This window comes from Pseudorca crassidens, chromosome 10 (genome assembly GCF_039906515.1).
Source record: "Pseudorca crassidens isolate mPseCra1 chromosome 10, mPseCra1.hap1, whole genome shotgun sequence".
Classification (NCBI taxonomy): domain Eukaryota; kingdom Metazoa; phylum Chordata; class Mammalia; order Artiodactyla; family Delphinidae; genus Pseudorca; species Pseudorca crassidens.
Window position 1 is genome coordinate 65,415,572 of NC_090305.1, and position 20,562 is coordinate 65,436,133.

At 44.3% G+C, this 20,562-nt stretch overlaps 1 protein-coding gene across 11 annotated transcripts in view; it reads left to right on the plus strand.

Annotated features, from left to right (window-relative positions):
* The window catches only part of LARS2 (leucyl-tRNA synthetase 2, mitochondrial), a 282,370-nt gene that overhangs the window by 41,223 nt on the left and 220,585 nt on the right, over positions 1-20,562 (plus strand). The gene's annotated exons all lie outside the window — the stretch shown is intronic.

A 20,562-nucleotide genomic window follows, 5' to 3' on the forward strand; every position in this document is an offset into this window, starting at 1 on the left:
GTTGGGCTAGCTATGTCTACCGCCCTAGCCAGCGCTAACATTGACTTTGACTATGCTAATTGCTTTAATTATGCTTTTGTCTAGAAAAGATGTTCTTAAACCATCTTTTTAAAACATTTATTCTTTCTTCAAAAGGCAGATCACCTGGAAGCCCAATATAGGACAGATAAAAGGAGAGCTGCTCCGGCTGGAGGCAGGAGAGGGGCTGGGAGCCATGTGTCCTTGGCTGCCTGCTCCCTCTTTCCTGCAGTGGCCCCTGGAGGGTCTCTGTGGACCTTAAGTCTCCAAGAAGCATAGTCTGGAAACCAGTTGTTGAAACCATAGTGGTCGCTCCACATGTGCATGCTAGGTCTCTGAATAGCACAGGTAACCCCTAGATTCATTCTTTCACTGCTCCATCCAATCTTACTGAGTTCCTATTTTGAGAGGCAGGAGAGTACAGTGGTTAGTCATGTGGTATCCGAACCTGGGTTTCAATTTTGAATCTGCCACTTAATAGCCAAAGGATTAGATTTTGAACAAGTTCCTTAACTTCTCTCCACCTCAGTTTCCTCAGCTACGAGACATGGAAAATATGCATCTCATATGCTTGCTCAACCCTCTTCCTTGTACTGTCTTTCTCCTTAGCACTTATCACCTTGTACTATGTCAAGTAATTTACTTATTTATCTTGTTTCTTGTCTGTCTTCTCCACTAGTATATCCACTCCTTGAGGTGGTGACTTTTGTCTATTTTGTTCTCGGATGTATCCCCAGCACCTATGACCAAGCCTAGCTCAATAACCATTGCTCAATAAATATTGTTAAATGTTGTTAATTTCCTTAAAGCACTCAGAATGGGGACAGGTACATTATAAGCATTTAGTAAATGTTGACTGTTAGTATTTTTATTGAGTACTATTGATGAGGATACAGTGTTGAAAAGAATCAGATAGCGCTCCAGCCTTCATGAACTTTACAGTTCAGAGGGGAGACATATAAATAAAGAAGCAAAAATAAATATCTATTATATGTTACACATATTTAAATTTTGACAATTGTTAGGAAAGTTTAGGGAGCCATGAAAGGATGTAACAGAAAAATATCATTTGGTTTTGGTTTTTTGGAGGTGGACAGGGGTCCAAGCTGGCTTCTTTGTGATAAACCATTTAAGCTGAGACCTGACAGGTGAACATGAGTGGGCCAGGCACAGGGACAGTGTTCCAGGCACGGGGACAGGTATGTGAGGCCTCAAGGCAGGATGGAACTTGGAATTTCTGGGATCTGAAGGAAGACCAGTGGGGCTGGTGCCCAGTTAGTGAGGGGAACAGGAATAGGAAAGTCCGCTGGAGAGGCAGGGATTGGAGGGGACAGGATATACAGAACCTCAGCATCCCCAGCAGGGTGGAGTCTTGGCTTGACAAGCAATGGGTCCCACAGGCAAGTGATGTATTTAAAGAACAGAGGAGGGACATGGTCACGTTCACAAGATCCCTCTGGTTGCTGAGTGGGGAGGGAGCTGCAGGGGGAGGAGGGAAGCGGGACACAGAGGCTACACTTCACCCCTGCACCACATTCCACAGGTCAGCGTTCTTTTTCTGCCATTTGTTTTCCCACAAGTTTTGAATTACTTAGGCAAACTCTTTCCTCTGTTTACTGATCAAGTTCTAGTGCTTGATCTTGAAACTGCAGGTCCTTCTAACTGCTGGGGAAAGAATTCTCATGGCACTAAGAAAGAAAGATATTGCCTCCTTTCCTGCAGCTTAGGCAAACCTCCTTTGCCTTAGCAAAGCAGATACTATTCTACATCTTAAAACTGTCTTTGCATATGCTGTTTCTGACAAGGTCTTCTCCAAGATGCCTGGATTTTGGAGATGGTTGCTCTGCCCTATAACTACCTTTTTTTTTTTTTAACATCTTTATTGGAGTATAATTGCTTTAGAATGCTGTATTAGTTTCTGCTTTATAACAAAGTGAATCAGTTATACATATACATATGTTCCCATATCTCTTCCCTCTTGTGTCTCCCTCCCTCTCACCCTCCCTATCCCACCCCTCTAGGTGGCCACAAAGCACCGAGCTGATCTCCCTGTGCCATGCAGCTGCTTCCCACTAGCTATCTATTTTACGTTTGGTAGTGTATATATGTCCATGCCTTTTAACCTCTAAGATGTCTCTTGTCTTAATTGAGAACCCTGGTAATAATATTTAAAATGGCATCTTTATTCTCTAAAAGTGATAAGTACTTGCGAGGTTTCTTTCTCGAGCCTGGAGGAGAACATGAACCCTCCCTTCTTCTCTCTTTATAAAAAAAATACCATTTTGTATTTCTTTTTTAAACAGAGTTTGCTAGCTTTGGCTTACTGAAATTAACCCTGGAGACTCGTAGGGAGCTTTTGCAAAGTCAGGTGACAGATGCTGCAGGTTTGGATTGGGGGGGAGGGCGGTGGGGATGAGAGAGCTGGGAATTGGACAGAATTGAGAAAGATTCTGGAGGGAGAATTGACAGGACTTGGGAAAAGACTGAACTGAGTGTGGGAGGAACTTTGACAGATGACTCCCAGGTTCCTTGCATGAACCACCAGGAGGATTGTCCATGAAAAGAAATGAGAGGGTAGAATGTCCCTCGGAACTCCGTTTACTCCACAATTAATGATGTCAGGAGGTCCTTTGTGCAAAATTTCCCTCCTCAGAGGACCCAGAGTGAAAACTTAAAGGTCATTGACTGTGTCTGAACAGTATTAGAGGAAATGGGGGTGGGGTGGGTCACGGGGGTTCTTGGTGACTCAGCAGGTGGATTTTCCTCCATAGACATCTCTGATGATGTACTGGGACGTGAATGGGAGCAGAGCTCCACCCTGAGCCCCCAAAGAGGTGGCATTTCTGCTTGAACTCCTCTCAGCTCTGCCCTCTGGGCACTGAGAGCTTAGGGGGTTGGGGGAAGACATCTCACGAGTCGGGGAGATGACCCTGGATTGTTCTGTGGGACGTAAGGACAGGGCTGAATGGCTGAGGAGATGTGCTGGGAATTGAATTCCCTGTGAGTGATTAAATGTACAAATGCAGGCAGCTGGACCACATGTAAAAATAGAACTCTGACCCACAATCTGCTGCCACCAGCTCAGGAAGCCAACCCACAAGGCTCGTAACATTCTGCCCAAAATGACTGGGACATTACAATCAATAACTGCCAGCTTCCCTAATGTGTGTCTTCCTTCCAACTTAGGACCAATCACAGAAGGCCAAATATGCTCCCCTAACCAATCACATAGGATGCCCGGCTTCTAGTTAGCCCACCTCCAGCTCCCTCTGCCCACAGCCTCCAATCAGGACACACCTGAAACCTTCCCTTTCTCCACTACACAGCTTTCCCACTCCCCCGCCTGCCTTTGAGTCTCTGCCAAAGGCAAGTGCTGACTCCCTTGCTATATAGCAAGCTCTGAATAAGTAACCTTTGTTTGTTCTCATTTGGGTAGTCTTCACTTATTTCCGCACCTGGCACCTTCCAGGACTTCATCGAAGCTACCTTGCTGGGGACTTGGGGAGGGGGAAAGCAGACACGGACCTTGAGATCTCTGTATTTCTCAGTGTTGGGGCAGAAGGCTGATTCTTCATCAGAGGTGATGCCGGCAACATCTGGCAATTAATCTGACACCTTACCAATGTAGCTGGGGAGTATGACTGAGTAGGAGGAGGGCCGTCTGCTGGGGCAGACCCTCTGAGAAACAGCAGTTTAAAGGGGTGTGTGTGTGCGTGTGCACATGTTTTTCTGAAATCGTTTAGCTCCTTTACAGGAAGAAAGCCCACAATGGCCACCAGCATAGCATTAGAGTTTAGAGCTGTACAAGTGGCCCACATGATGTGTTCTCCTTCCCAAAGAATATGTACAGAGTATGTGCACCTCTGACTGCAACTGAGTCTGAATCCTGGCTTTATCACTCTCCAGCTGTGTGATCTTGGACAAGTTACTTCCCCCCTCCCCCTCCCCAGGGTCTCAAAGTCCTCCTGTGTTTATTTCATGGGCATTTCCGTGCTGCCATGCTGGTTTAAGTGTGGTCTACATACCACCTGCATTTGAATCCCCTGGGGTATTTGTTAAGCATACAGGTTTCTGGGCCCACCGCAGACCTAATGAATCAGAATCTCTGGCAGTGGTCTGGATATCTATCAGACTAGCCAACTCTCCAAGTGATTTTTCTACTCATTAAAGTGTAGAAACCTCAGGGTTACTGCATCTTAGGTACTTGCGAGGTTACAATAATGATCAAGAGCTGATGCTCCTCCAAGGCAAAGCACATTGCAATAAACCCAGAAATGGAGGAACCAACAGCTGTGGGAAAAGGGATGGATTCCAATCTGGGAAATTTGAGAAGGCTGCATGAAGGAAGTGGTTTCCAGTCTAAGCCTTGAGGGAGAAGTAGAATTTCATCCTGCGGACATGGAGCCCCATCTGAGGTGCTGGTGGTAGGGAAGAGGAAAACCTTCTCCCTCCAGAGGAGAGAGGCATAGACTCAACGCTGCCTGGAGGTCACTTATTACAGTGGCACAGGCCCATTCTAAAGCCCCGTTAGATGCCACCTGCCTATGGGCTAGATAGTACTGTCCCTGTTTTATGCATGGGGGACCAGAGGGCCAGCGAAGACCTGGGACTTACCCAAGGATGTGCAGCTAGGAAGGAGGACGCCAGAGCTTTGCCTATGGAGTTAGAGAATCTGCAGGAAGGAGGGGGTTTCTGTGGAGCATTTGAGGAGCAGGGAGCCCCCGCTGATCGTTTTTTTTGGAAAAAGGTTGTGGTGCTGATTTGTCACTATGGGAAACCTGGCCTCAAGGCAGGGGTAGGCTGGTGTATGTTTAACTGGTCACCAGCTCTGGGGAGAGCAGGGGCCCTGAGTTGTAGCGTTTGCTGGTTGCTGTGGTGTAATCACTCCCACCGTGGCCCATTTCAAGCTGTTGACATGGTGCCACTGAATAAAGTCGGGAAGAGATGCACCCAATGGGCTCTCGAGCCAGAAGAGTGGCTCCAGCACCCTGTGTCTAGGGCATGAATGAAGGGGAAATGTGAGCCAGACTCACCCATCGAGAATGAAGTAATGCCGTGGGCTGGTTTGTGGACTGACTGTGGCCTTCGGCTGGTTTAGAATGCCCCTTAGTCTGTTTGGTGGGCTGTGCCATCTTTATTGCTTCTTGGGCATGCCTTTGCTGAAACATTTGCAGTTGAGGAACCCTGGCTGTGAGGGAGGCGGGGAGCTGAACGCTGCTCTTCTCTCTCAGAAGGGAGTGCATCCAAGATCTTTACAATGTTGCCTTTGAAAAACAACCTGTCTTAACATGGTCGAAGGGGCTCTGTGGGCGCATGGAAGAGCCAGAGGAGAAAGAATGAGGGTGTCCTGGCCTTTGGGACACTGGGAGGAGAGGTCCTAGGAAGACAGTGAGAAATGAAGGGGACCTCCCAACCGAGCTGGGCTTCGTGGGGCAGAGACAAAGTGGAGGGAAGGAGGGAAATTTACTTTCAACAGACCTATGCAGAAACATGGCAACCAGATAATTAAGAAGTTATTATAATTTCAGCATACATATAAATATTGTGCTTTATGATTTTATTTGGAGTTAGGTATACGGAGGAGGCATGACAGATAATAGATGTCTTTTCTTGCCCAGGGCACTAAATGGATTCATCCAACCCCACCCCACTGCCTCCTGACCCATATCTGCCTCCTCCAGCCCCTCACCCCACTCAAACATAGCCCATGTTGGTAGTGGGAGAGGGAAGGGGTGCCATTTCTCCCCCTTGGAGAGGAAGCCAAGCTGTCCCTCTCTGAGGGCATCCTCAGTGACAAAGGGGGCCAAGCTGAGGCGGAACACACCTGACGAGGGCCATACCCACCATCTACGCAGAGAGCACCCCACCAGCAAAACCAGAGGGAGCCAGAGAGAGGCCTGAGACCTCACCCAATGATGGGAGACCATCCTTGATCCTTGATTCTCTTAGGTCCCCAAGACCTAAGGACCCAGGAGAAGGCATTTGGTATTGTAATTATTATTCTCTGGTGGTATCTTAGGAACCTCAGGGCTGGAACAATGCCTGCTATGTGGCATCCACTCAGGCATCTACTAAGATTGTGGGTAGGTCTTGTAACCCACTCTGTGGAGGACAGATTGGACAAAAGAGGCATGAAAAGAGGCTAGGAGAATGTGGCAATAAGTAATAAAGAGCAGGGTGGAATGATGAGGATGGGGGCACTCCACCTCTGCACGCTTCCTCCCAGAAACCCATAACCCCATCCAAGCACGAGAAAAAACATCAGACAAGCCCAAACTGTGATTGAAGAACTATCACACATCAGGGGAACCTAAGGAGAAATGACAGCTACATGTAATGTGCATCCTGGAGGGGATCCTGGGACAGAAAAAGGACTTTAAGGAAAAACGAATGAAATCTGGACAAAGTGTGAAGTTTAGTTCACGGTAGTGTACAAATGTTGGTTTTTTCGTTTAGCAAATGTACCATGGTAACCTAAGATATTAACATCGGGGACACTGGGTGAGGAGTATTTAGGAACTCTTGATGCTATCTTGGAACTTCTTCATAAATCTAAAACTGTTCTTTAATTAGATTATTTAAAAGGGGGTGAGGAGAGGAGGCATGGCTTCCTAGTGGGGCACTTGGGGACAGCATTGTGGACAAGGTGTCGTCTGAGCTGTTGAAGAGCATGCAGGGATTGGGTGGGACAGGGTTTACAGGGGTGGAGCAGCCTGAGCACAGACCCAGGAAACCAAGGGGGCTCGGTGGTCAACGGGCACTGCCTGTCCTCCAAGCAGAGGTGGACAAACAGCACAATGATGTCAGCTAGTATTATTTGCTTTTGACTTAAGGATTCTCTAAATCAGGAGGTAATTAGACCACCCCAGGCTGAACGAGGGCACGTGTATTTTCGTCGGCGAGGAGTGTGGCCCATGGGGGACTCTAGTGACCAGGAGCTCTGCTACAGTCTCAGATGGGCCCGGGGCAGGGTCGGAGAGGGGCGTTGCAGTGGCTCCCTCTTCCCACTCCGACGAAAGACTAGTATGTTGAGTGTATACCAAAACCTGCATATGGATGTTTATAGCAGTTTTAATCATAATTGCTAAAACTTAGAAGCAACCAAGATGTCCTTCAGTAGGTGCATGGATAAATAAACTTTGGTACATCCAGACAATGGATGTATTGTATTATTCAGCGCTAAAAACAAATGAGCTATCAAGCTATGAAAAGACACGGAGAAACCTTAAGTGCATGTTACTAAGTGAGAGAAGCCAATATGAAAAGGCCACATGCTGTAGGGTTCCAACTATATCACATTTTGGAAAAGGCAAAATTAAGGCGACAATAAAAAGCTCAATGGTTCCCAGGAGTTGGAAGGAGGGCAGAGGCTACTGGGATGAATAGGTGGAGCACAGAAAATTTTTAGAACAGTGAAACTACTCTGTGTGATACTATAATGGTGGATATATGTCATTATACTTTTGTCCAAACCCACAGAAGGCACAACACCAAGAGCAAGCCCTAAGGTAAACTGTGGACTTTGGGTGACTATGATAGGTCATCAGTTGTAACAAATGTACCACTCTGGTGGAGGATGTTGATAATGGGGGAGGCTACGTATAAGTGCGGGCAGAGAGCTTATGGGAAATCTCTGTACCTTCTCCCTTAATTTTGCTGTGAACCTAAAACTCCTCTAAAAAAAAATAGGCTTAAGAAAAGGAAACAGAGCCACAAAACAAAACACAATGAAACAAGTCTGTTGGGAGTGGAATAGGGGTCCAGAGGAGCCACCCAGCTCCCTTTGAAGGCCCCCAGCCCTGGTCTGCCTGGGAGGCTTTGCCTGAACTGAAGTCATTCCAAGGCCCAGGGGAGTGCGGATCATCAGGTCCCGGGAGCAGAGCACACATTACTTTAGACTTTTAGAGGAGCAGTTTGTGGGGGAGGAATCATTTGAGCTGGAGTTTCATTGACTTCACCAGGTAGCCTAAGTCCCACCCTGGCCTCTCCATTTTTTCCCAAGTCCTCCCTACATGGGAACATTTTGTTAAAGACACTTCCACACAGGCACCGCTCCTTGTTCATAGTGTTTCTGCCACTCAGCTTGTCCCTGGGCCCCCTCCTGCCCTGGACACTGAGGTCAGAGTTCATGTGATGTGAGCATCACAGGGGAGGGCGTGGTGGAGTTGACATACTACCGGGCCCCTAGGTGGGCAGTTCTCCTTCCACAAAATCAGAAAGATAAGATCTCGAAGGCCCCTCCCTGCCTTGGAAACCCTGTTCTACCCTTATGACAGCTGCTCTGGAAAAGGGAAAGGGACAGAGTGGGAATTTTTCGTTCTGTTCATTCCATCCTGATTCCCAAATAATTGGCTTGGAGATACAGATGAGCTCCGGCCTCCAGGGCATCTGCCTTTGGAAAGGAACCAGGTAGCTGCTAAGGAGCTGATGCTGCTTCAAAGAGTGGACGACTGTTTGTCCTCCAAAGCCTTGTCTGGATTGTCCCAGATGCAGATGGCAGCTTCTGGTGTGGGACCCTAATTTGAAGAAGATCCTGTGACCTCTGGACCAATTAAATCATGTCTCAGGAGCTGGGAACAGCTGTGTGAGGAAAGTGCTTGTGATGGCTTTGGGTAACAGGTGAATTTTTTTCTCCCACCAGAAGTCGTTTGAGCGAGGTATTGACTGTGGGTGTTGTGTAGTTCAGGAAAATTGGTCTCAGGAGAAGCAAGAAAAGTGACATTAGCAACCTGCCTTTTTCAACAGAGGCTCTAATGAGGCAGAGCTGGTTTTGGGGGAATAATTGCTTCCAATTATCAGGAAAGTTGCCTGGACCAGAAATAGGAGAAGGTACCAGAGACATGCTACTTTGAGAGGGGCAGAGAGTTGGGGGGATTAGGTTTTGAACCTCTACCCCCAATCAGGCCACTGGAACTACATTCAAAAGTGTCCCTCGAGACTATTTTGTGGTGATAGAACTCTTCTGTATCTTGATTGTGGTTGATGGTTACAGGATCATATGCCTCTGTGAAACCTGCCATAAAACTGTAAAGTTCAAAGAGTCAATTCTACTCTATGTAGATTTTCCCTAAATTTAAACATACACAGTACACACATACACAGGGTCACTTAGGCTGGCTCTCCTCACCCAGACCCAGGTAGGCCTCTGTTGGTCAGATATTAACTCCAAGTCCTGCCTACAACTCCTGGGATCCTTGTATAATTTTTTAAAGGAGGGGAGAAGGAGGAGAAACGCCAATGCAGGATTATAAAAACTGGGAGGTCTCTGAAGCAGGGGCTTGCCACCTTGGCTGTCCCCAGCACCCCCTGGGAGCTCTGACAGCTCCAGGCCACACCTGACAAATGAAGTCAGAATCTCTGGAAATGGGACCCATCCTCAGGATTTAAAAGTCCCCCCACCCCAACCCCCACCCCATGATAGTTTTGTGTGAACGGTTTGGGACACTAATGGCTCTAAAATCATGAGGAGTGGCTCGTATATTCCATCCTTCACTTACATCTTTGGAGTCAGTGTCCGAGGCCTACATCTGAGGCTCTGTGCTCTCCTGCCCCGCCCGCCCCCCGCCCGCCCTACAGGTTGCTGGATGCCCTTGGATTTCCATCTTGCTGCTATGATGGGACGTCAGTAGACTCCTTCCTCTCCCACTCAAGGATGAATTTGGAACTTTGGCCCTGGGTTCCCACTGCCTCCGGCCCCTGCCCTCCTCCCTCTCTCCCTGGGAATGTACATACATATCGTGTCCCCAGAGGAAGAACTTAGAACTGAACTCTGGTTCCAGCTCCCCATCTTGGATGAGATTCCTGGAGGGTCCCAGGATAGGGCAAATCACTCATCCTCTTTGAGCCTCAGGTTTCTCACCAGTAAGATGGGGAAGATGGCTGAGATGATATGAGCACTCACTTTGGAAACCCAAGCATTCAAGCCCTAGTTAACATTCTCACCAATGGTTCCCTGGAGGACAGGACTTTATATCCTACATTTCTTGGTTTCCAACAGGAGTCTCTGCAGTGTTCTCCCAGGGATGCCCGATCATCGTTTGCCAAATTAATTACTGTTAAACCTTGTTTTTCATGGGGAAAAGGACCAAGCTATTTTCAGGCTGGTGGGTTAAGTCAGAACTCCGTGCAGCCTTCCAAAACAGCTGCTGGTTCCTGCTGGGAGGTTTCTGAAGTGGCCCAGATTTCTAAGTGCCCCTGTCCTGAGGGAAAGGCTGTCACCATGCCTGCCCGCCCACTGTAAGGGAAGAGGATGAGCACTGCCCTCCTATGCGTTCTGTTCTTTCCTGTACGGCATGGACAGGGAATGAGGCTCTCCCCTCTGGAGGGGAAAGTTGAGGGACACAGTGGGAAGTGGTGTTGTATTTTGAAGCTTTTCCAGAATTGATTGTTTCGAGGACACTTTTTTAAAGGGTCCCTTCTTGAATGTTGGCAAAGTGGCCAGACTGCCAGAAAAAGATATGGCATGGACAGTGTCCCTCTGCCCTCATTAGATTTCCCCACCCACTTCAGAGCCCAGGGAGGCTGCACATCCCACCCCAGGGTCCAGGGTTCCCACTCAGGGTGTCAAGTCTGGACTGTGTTCTACGCTTGGCAGAGCAGGGTGGTAGGGGTGGGGGGGGGGGGCGCTTGAAACAACAGAAATTGATTCTCTCTCAGTTCTGGAGGCTGAAAGTCCAAAATCAAGGTGACCCATCCTCCCTCTGACAGCTCCAGGGAAAAATACTTCCTTGATTCTTCCTAGCTTCTGGTGGCTACTGACAATCCTTGATGCTCTTTGGTTTGTAGCTGCATCACTGCAATCTCTGCCCCATCGCCACATGGCCTTCTTCCTGGTGTGTCTTCAAATGACCCTCTTAGAAGGGTCATTGGATTTAGTTAGTCATTGGATTTAGGGCCCTCTCTAATCCAGTATGACTTCATCTTAACCAATTATAACCTAGACCCTATTTCCAAGGAAGGTTTGAGTAGAGCTGAATTTTAGGCGGACACTGTTTAACCCAGTACAGTATCCCTGGGGCCTACATAAACTTATATATCCTCTGTGTGAGGGGTTTTGTTTTGGCAAATCTGAGCAGGGTGAGCTCAGCACCACAGTAGTGAAGACAGGCACTGTGGTGTGAAAGAAGGGCCAGGGCTTGGATCTGAAGACTTGGGTCAACTTCCTGTGGACCTGAGCAAGTCACTACCCTCAGAGCATGAAGCTACCTGCAGACCCACAGCTTAATAGGATTAAGTTCTAAGACTGTGTGCATTAAAATTAACCCTCCGACATTCACAGAAAGATAGACAAGATGAGAAGGCAGAGGGCTATGTACCAGATGAAGGAACAGGATAAAACCCCAGAAAAAAACCTAAATGAAGTGGAGACTTTTTCTAGATGTGGCAACCTTCCAGAAAAAGAATTCAGAATAATGATAGTGAAGATGATCCAGAACCTTGGAAAAAGAATGGAGTCAAAGATCAAGAAGATGCACAAAATGTTTAACAAAGATCTAGAAGAATTAAAGAACAAACAGAGAAGAACAATACAATAACTGAAATGAAACCTACACTAGAAGGAATCAATAGCAGAATAACTGAAGAACCGATAAGGGACATGGAACACAGAATAGTGGAATTCACGGCTGCAGAACAGAGTAAAGAAAAAAGAATGAAAAGAAATGAAGACAGCCTAAGAGACCTCTGGGACAACATTAAACGCAACAACATTCACATTATAGGTGTCCCAGAAGGAGAAGAGAGAGAGAAAGGACCTGAGAAAATATTTGAAGAGATTATAGTCAAAAACTTCCCTAACATGGGAAAGGAAATAGCCACCCAAGTCCAGGAAGTGCAGAGAGTCCCATACAGGATAAACCTAGGAGAAACACACCAAGACACATAGTAATCAAATTGGCAAAAATTAAAGACAAAGAAAAATTATTGAAAGCAGCAAGGGAAAAACAAAACATAACATACAAAGGAATCAGCTGATTTTTCAGTGGAAACTCTGCAGCCCAGAAAGGAGTGGCAGGATATACTTAAAGTGATGAAAGGGAAGAACCTACAAACAAGATTACTCTACCCGGCAAGGATCTCATTCAGATTCGACAGAGAAATCAAAAGCTTTACAGACAAGCAAAAGCTAAGAGAATTCCGCACCACCAAACCAGCTCTACAACAAATGCTAAAGGAACTTCTCTAAGTGGGAAACACAAGAGAAGAAAAGGACCTACAAAAACAAACCCAAAACAATTAAGAAAATGGAAATAGGAACGTACATATCGATAATTACCTTAAACATCAATGGATTAAATGCTCCAACCAAAAGACACAGCCTTGCTGAATGGATACAAAAACAAGACCTGTACATATGCTGTCTACAAGAGACCCACTTCAGACCTAGGGACACATACAGACTGAAAGTGAGAGGATGGAAAAAGATATTCCATGCAAATGGAAATCAAAAGAAAACTGGAGTAGCAATACTCATATCAGATAAAATAGACTTTAAAATAAAGAATGTTGCAAGAGACAAGGAAGGACACTACATAATGATCGAGGGATCAATCTAAGAAGAAGATACAACAATTATAAATATATATGCACCCAACATAGGAGCACCTCAGTACATAAGGCAGCTGCTAGCAGCTCTAAAAGAGGAAATCGACAGTAACGCAATAATAGTGAGGGACTTTAACACCTCACTTACACCAATGGACAGATCATCCAAAGAGAAAAATAATAAGGAAACACAAGCTTTACATGGCACAATAGACCAGATAGATTTAATTGATGTTTATAAGGCATTCCATCAAAAAAAAGCAGATTACACTTTCTTCTCAAGTGCACATGGAACATTCTACAGGATAGATCACATCTTGGGTCACAAATCAAGCCTCACCAAATTTAAGAAAATTGAAATCATATCAAGCATCTTTTCTGACCACAAGGCTCTGAGATTAGAAATCAACTACAGGGGAAAAAATGTAAAAAACGCAAACACATGGAGGCTAAACAGTACGTTACTAAATAACCAAGAGATCACTGAAGAAATCAAAGAGGAAATCAAAAAACATCTAGAGACAAATAATAATGAAAACACGATGATCAAAAACCTATGGGATGCAGCAAAAGCCATTCTAAGAGGGAAGTTTATAGCTATACAAGCCTACCTCAAGAAACAAGAAAAATCTGAAATAAACTATTTAACCTTACACCTAAAGGAACTAGAGAAAGAAGAACAAACAAAACCCAAAGTTAGCAGAAGGAAAGAAATCATAAAGACCAGAGCAGAAATAAATGAAAAAGAAACAAAGAAAACAATAGCAAAGATCAATGAAACTAAAAGCTGGTTCTTTGAGAAGATGAACAAAATTGATAAACCATTAGCCAGACTCATCAAGAAAAAGAGGGAGAGGACTCAAATCAATAAAATTAGAAATGGAAAAGGAGAAGTTACAACAGACACCACAGAAATACAAAGCATCCTAAGAGACTACTACAAGCAACTCTATGCCAATAAAATGGACAACCTGGAAGAAATGGACAAATTCTTAGAAAGGTATAACCTCCCAAGACTGAACCAGGAAGAAATAGAAAATATGAACAGACCAATCACAAGTAATGAAATTGAAACTATGATTAAAAAGCTTCCAACAAACAAAAGTCCAGGACCAGATGGCTTCACAGGTGAATTCTATCAAATATTTAGAGAAGAGCTAACACCCTTCCTCTCAAACTCTTCCAAAAATTACAGAGGAAGGACCACTTTCAAACTCATTCTATGAGGCCACCATCACCCTGCTACCAAAACCAGACAAAGGTACTACAAAAAAAGAAAATAACAGACCAATATCACTGATGAATATAGATGCAAAAATCCTCAATGAAATACTAGCAAACAGAATCCAACAACACATTAAAAGGATCATACACCATGATCAAGTGGGATTTATCCCAGGGATGCAAGGATTCTTCAATATACGCAAATCAGTCAATGTGATACACCATATTAACAAACTGAAGAATAAAAACCATATGATGATCTCAATGGATGCAGAAAAAGCTTTTGACAAAATTCAACACCCACTCATGATAAAAACTCTCCAGAAAGTGGGCATGGAGGGAACCTACCTCAACATAATAAAGGCCATATACGATAAACCCACGGCAAACATTATTCTCACTAGTGAAAAACTGAAAGCCTTTCCTCTAAGATCAGGAACAAGACAAGAATGTCCACTCTCACCACTATTTTTCAACATAGTTTTGGAAGGCCTAGCCACGGCAATCAGAGAAGAAAAAGAAATAAAAGGAATACAAATTGGAAAAGAAGAAGTAAAACTGTCACTGTTTGCAGATCACATGATACTATACATAGAGAATCCTAAAGATGCCACCAGAAAACTCCTGGAGCTAATCTATGAATTTGGTAAAGTTGCAGGATACAATATTAATGCACAGAAATCTCTTGCATTCCTATACACTAATGATGAAAACTCTGAAAGAGAAATTAAGGAAACTGTCCCATTTACCATTGCAAGAAAAAGAATAAAATACCTAGGAATAAACCTAGCTGGGGAGACAAAAGACCTGCGTGCAGAAAACTATAAGACACTGATGAAAGAAATTAAAGATGATACCAACAGATGGAGAGATATATCATGTTCTTGGATTGGAAGAATCAACATTGTGAAAATGACTGTACCACCCAAAGCAATGTACAGATTCAATGCAATCCCTATCAAATTAACAATGGCATTTTTTACAGAACTAGAACAAAAAATCTTAAAATTTGTATGGAGACACAAAAGACCCCGAATAGCCAAAGCGATCTTGAGGGAAAAAAATGGAGGTGGAGGAATCAGGCTCCCAGACTTCAGACTATACTACAAAGCTACAGTAATCAAGACAATATGGTACTGGCACAAAAACAGAAATTTAATCAATGGAACAGTATAGAAGACCCAGAGATAAACCCATGCACCTATGGTTAACTAATCTATGACTAAGAAGGCGAGGATATACAATGGAGAAAAGACAGTCTCTTCAATAAGTGGTGCTTGGATAACTGGACAGCTACATGTAAAAGAATGAAATTAGAACACTCCCGCACACCATACACCAAAATAAACTCAAAATGCATTAGAGACCTAAATGTAAGACCGGACACTATAAAACTCTTAGAGGAAAACATAGGAAGAACACTCTTTGACGTAAGTCACAGCAAGATCTTTTTTGATCCACCTCCTAGAGTAGTGGAAATAAAAACAAAAATAAACAAATGGGACCTAGTGAAACATAAAAGGTTTTGCACATCAAAGGAAACCATAAATAAGATGAAAAGACAACCCTCGGAATGGGAGAAAAAATTTGCAAACGAATCAACGGACAAAGGATTAATCTCCAAAATGTATAAACAGCTCATGCAGCTCAATATTAAAAAAACAATCAACCCAATCCAAAAATGGGCAGAAGACCTAAGTAGACATTTCTCCAAAGAAGACATACAGATGGCCAAGAAGCACATGAAAAGCTGCTCAACGTCACTAATTATTAGAGAAATGCAAATGAAAACTACAATGAGGTATCACCTCCCACCAGTTAGAATGGGCATCATCAGAAAATCTACAAACAAGAAATGCTGGAGAGGGTGTGGAGAAAAGGGAACCTTCTTGCACTGTTGGTGGGAATGTAAATTGATACAGCCACTATGGAGAACAGTATGGAGGTTCCCTAAAAAACTAAAAATAGAATTACCATATGACCCAGTAATCCCACTACTGGGCATATACCCAGAGAAAACCATAATTGAAAAAGACACATGCACCCCAATATTCATTGCAGCACTATTTACAATAGCCAGTTCTGGAAGCAACCTAAATGCCCATCGACAGACGAACAGATAAAGAAGATGTTGTACATATATACAATGGAATATTACTCAGCCATAAAAAGGAACGAAATTGGGTCCTTTGTAGAGACGTGGATGGATCTAGAGACTGTCGTACAGAGTGAAGTAAGTCAGAAAGAGAAAAACAAATATCGTATATTAACGCATATATGTGGAATCTAGAAAAATGGTACAGATGATCCAAATTTCTGGTTTGCAGGGCAGAAATTGAGACAGAGATGTAGAGAACAAACGTATGGACACCAAGGGGGAAAGCGTTGGGCGGGTGGGGTGGGATGAATTGGGCGATTGGGATTGACATGTATACACTGATGTGTATAAAATGGGTTACTAGTAAGAACCTGCTGTATAAAAAAATAACTAAAATAAAATTCAAAAAAATAAAATAAAATTAGCCCTCCGCTCTCTGCAGAATATTCCTGCCCAGGAAGATGAAGTTATAAATAATTGTTTTATTTGTCTTATGAACTTACTGAAAATCCATTTATCTGAATTTTTATTTATCACTCAACTAGCCTTCGTCAGGGTAAATAGCCCCTTTCTCAGAACAGTGGATCGCTCAGCTGGTTTTTGCAAATGACTGTTTACTCTTAAGGTTCATTCAAAACCTTCCTTTCTTTGTTTTTTCCAACCTTCAACTATTGTATCAGGAAGTTAGTCCAATTCCGATCAGCTCCCCGCAGTTGAAGATCCACCTTAAACTAGACCCTCAAAACCTATAAATATGGTACCCTTGACCTCCCCACTTGCTGCAGAGCAATAAACTGAGCTTTGCGGGCCCCACAGGCTATCCAGGTGGTATTTTGCCTGGAGTTGGCAGCTGGCATATCTCTGAGTGTCAATCTCCTATATTTTATATTTATATTGTATATAGCAAATGCATATTCTTATATAGAAATATATTTTTACATTATATATTTTTATATTTATATTATAAAAAGTCTATAAAATGGGGATAACAGTTCCCTACTTTACCCACCACATAGACTTGTGGGTTCCCTGCTCACCCCTACCCCTGCACCAAAGAAGAAAATGGAGACTGGCAAAAATTCTCGTCAGCAAGGACGTACTCCAAGACTGAAAGGAACAGTTGCCCCCTTGGGAGCTTTGGAGTCTTTTAAATGTGATGTGTCAGTAAAAGAATTCTGTCAGTCATAGGCTGCTGTTAGATACTTTTGTCCCTCTACCCACAAACGGAAGCTTTTGAACCAAATAACAGAATCTAGTGAGGTAAAGTTGGTGACTTGTTGTAAAATTGGTCCCTGAATCAAGAGTTTCCTAGCTTCTGTTAATTAGAAGTAGACACGCGTGCGCACACACACACACACACACGCACACCCCACTGGGCTCAGGATTAGCCTGGGGGATGTCAGGCACCCATGTGGAATGAGGGACAGTGCTGGGTGGTCTCCGTCCACCAGCCCACCCACAGCATCTTACATGTCCCCGCTGGTTGGGAGTCACGGGGTATTACTGTGCAGTAAGCCAAGATGTTGATACTTAATAAGTGGTAGTTACTGAAAGTTTAGTTACCAAAACTGAATTTAAATAGTTTTCTAATAGGCATTTTATGTAAAATGAAGAAAAATGTGCTATTTTGAGGTTGTGCAGAATTCCCCTTGGTTTAGGAACATACCATAATGGCCTCTCTGAGTGTGTCTATTATGGACTGTGATTCAAGGGGTGGGGCTTTTGCAGATCAGGTATTTGCCAGCTGGGTAGCACGTCTGTAGTTTGGCCAAGTGAAGATCAAAATGAAGATCCATATTTCACTTTCCCCAATTGTCCCTACGATGTCATTTGGACCTGACTCTGAGTCAGGACCCAATCAAGATTTGAACGTGGCATTTGGTTGCTATGCCTGTTTAGTTTTCGTTCATCTAGAATGGTTCCCCCAATTGTTTGTCCCTTATCATATCAACTTTTGGAGAAGATAATCGGTTTCTTTATAAAAGGTTCCATCTTCTAGATGTTGTCAACTTGTTTCTTCGTGGTGTCATTTCACTTATCTCTCTCTTTCATGCAAAGTGGGAGTTAAGGCTCATTTGATTAATTTTTAGCAAGAATATGTCACAGATTTTTAAAAATATTTTTTCAGATAATGAAAGCAATTCAAAGTTATTATGGAAAAATTTAAAGAAAAAATAAATAAAGGCAGCCCATAGTCCTGCCTTTCCAAAATAAATATGTTTTGGTGCATTTCTTGCCAGTCTTTTTTTCTCTGCATGTATATAAAGAGAAACAATGAGAGAAAATATATAAATATCCTTTTTAACAAAATTAAGCTCAGATTCTCTGTGTGGGGAAGTGTGTGTGTATGTGTGTGATCAACCCATCATTTGATCAGTTGTCCTATTGTTGGGCCTTGAGGTCATTTCCAGTTTTTGTCTTTTACATGTATGACAAACATCCTTGCATTCACATCCTTATCTATCTTCTTCTAAAATGGAACTACTAGGCTAGTACTATGTACACCTTGGTACACATTAACAAGGTGCCATAGTTGATTAATTTATACATCTGCCAGCCATTACTCGCCTGCCCATTTTATTACAACTTCACCAAACCAGAATTTTCTTTAAAAATATTTTGATAGATGAAGACATAATGGTATCTAATTTTAGTTTTCATACCAGATTGTTTAAGGAAGCTGAGCATATTTCCATATGCTCATTAGCCCATCATGGGGTTTTTTTAGTATAATTTTATCCATAATTTCTTGATTGCACAGTCCTTTATATTAAGAATAATCGTTTGTCATATATGTTGCTCTTATCAAGTTGGAAAATGAAAGGCCGCTCATAGCCTCAGATTTCACTCATAGCCACTCTCTCCTTGGGATCACGCTGGAGTCTAGGGCCTGTTGAGAGGGTAGGAGCTTGGTATAGAGAAAGCCCTTGGCACAGGGCCTGGCACACAGTAGGCACTCAGCAAAGGTTGGGAGCATACTGGTGATCCCAGTAAGCCCCCGGGACACGTCCCCTCCTGTGACCCTGTCATAAACCACCAGGATGAAGCTCAGAACTCCTCCCAACCTTGCCTCCCCATTCCCACTTCATTCCCTTCTCTCCATCTGCTCCTCGTGAGTCCAGACCTGCTTGGATTTGCCTCTTGATTTTCCCTTTGTTGAACTACAAACCATCATCCCCAGTTGACAAGGGCCTGATTTGCAGAAGCCCCACCCCCAGAATCAGGTTCAGAATACCTGGTTCAGAGGACTGAACCTCTGAAAGCTGCAGAAGGTGAGGGCCGGGGTGGGTGCAGAGGGAGACTGGACAAACCTAGTCCAGGCTGGCCTAAGGCATGAGGACATCCTGGGCAGCCTAATAATTTGGTGCCCCATCACGCTGATAATACTTTTTAAATTCTTCAATGGGAAGTAAATAGAAAGTAATTTTCTGTTTTAAAAAATAGCGTGCAGAGACAGCTCTCTCCCTCTATGTTCCCAGCACGGCTTCTCTAAACCTTTGCTCTGGTTTCCATTGTGATCACCAGCAACTGTTTATCTCTTCCAACCAGACTGTGAGTGCCTGGAAGGTGGGGACTTTCCCTCTTTGTCTCAGAGTCCCCAGCACCTGGGGCAGTGTCTGGCACATAGAAGGTCCTGGAATGAATTGCTGACTCTCCTTCTGTAAAAGGCTGCAGTAGACACGTGGGCTCAAAGGGAAGAGCAAGAAACCCACACATTGCTGATCTCAGGCCCCTTTGGACACTGGGGCTCAGCCCTTATGACTTGGAGCCCCTATGCCTGGGCCCTGGAGGGAAGCCCAGGACTCCCTCTCCTCCCCTCAGTTCTTCTGGGAACTGCATCCTGAAACACATTTGGCTCTTCTTGTCCTGGATTAACTTTAAAATGCAGCAATCCCTCTTGGAGGAAGAGATGGAGACCGAGAGGGAGAGCAAGCTGGAAGTGATCTGAATGAGGGTGGGGGCTAAGTGGACCACGATGCTGCCCTGGACAGCAAGGGTAGGAAATCAGATCAGAAGCCAAGAAGCTGTTGGCAAAAGGGTTGGGGGTAGCAAAAAGGGTGTCATAAAATACCTGTTCTAAAGAGAAGTCACTGGGGCTGAAAGGCTATGACCTCGCCACTCTAATCCTGTTCCCAGGTCTCTGCTGCTTCTCCCCTGCGAGAAGCCTGGCCTCACACTTCTATGCTGACCACATCAACCTAGGCAAATAATAATAGTTGCCATTTGTGAATGTCCTCTGTGAACTCTGCTTCACATATGCTTTCTCCTTTAATGTAGACCTCACCACTTCTCATCTGCTCTTTGATGTATGATGATACCTATCCTCACTTCCTTTTGTAGCTATAATAAAAATCAGTATAACATTAAAAAGCACTAGGGACTTCCCTGGTGGTGCAGTGGTTCATAATCTGCCTGCCAGTTCAGGGGACACGGATTCGAGCCCTGGTCGGGGAAGATCCCACATGCCGCAGAGCATCTAAGCCCGTGTGCCACAGCTACTAAGCCTGTGCTCTAGGGCCCGCGAGCCACAACTACTGAGCCCGTGTGCTACAACTGCTGAAGCCCACGCGCCTAGAGTCCGTGCTCCACAACAAGAGAAGCCACCTCAATGAGAAGCCCGCACACCACAACAAAAAGTAGCCCCTGCTTGACACAGCTAGAGAAAGCCCGTGCTCAGC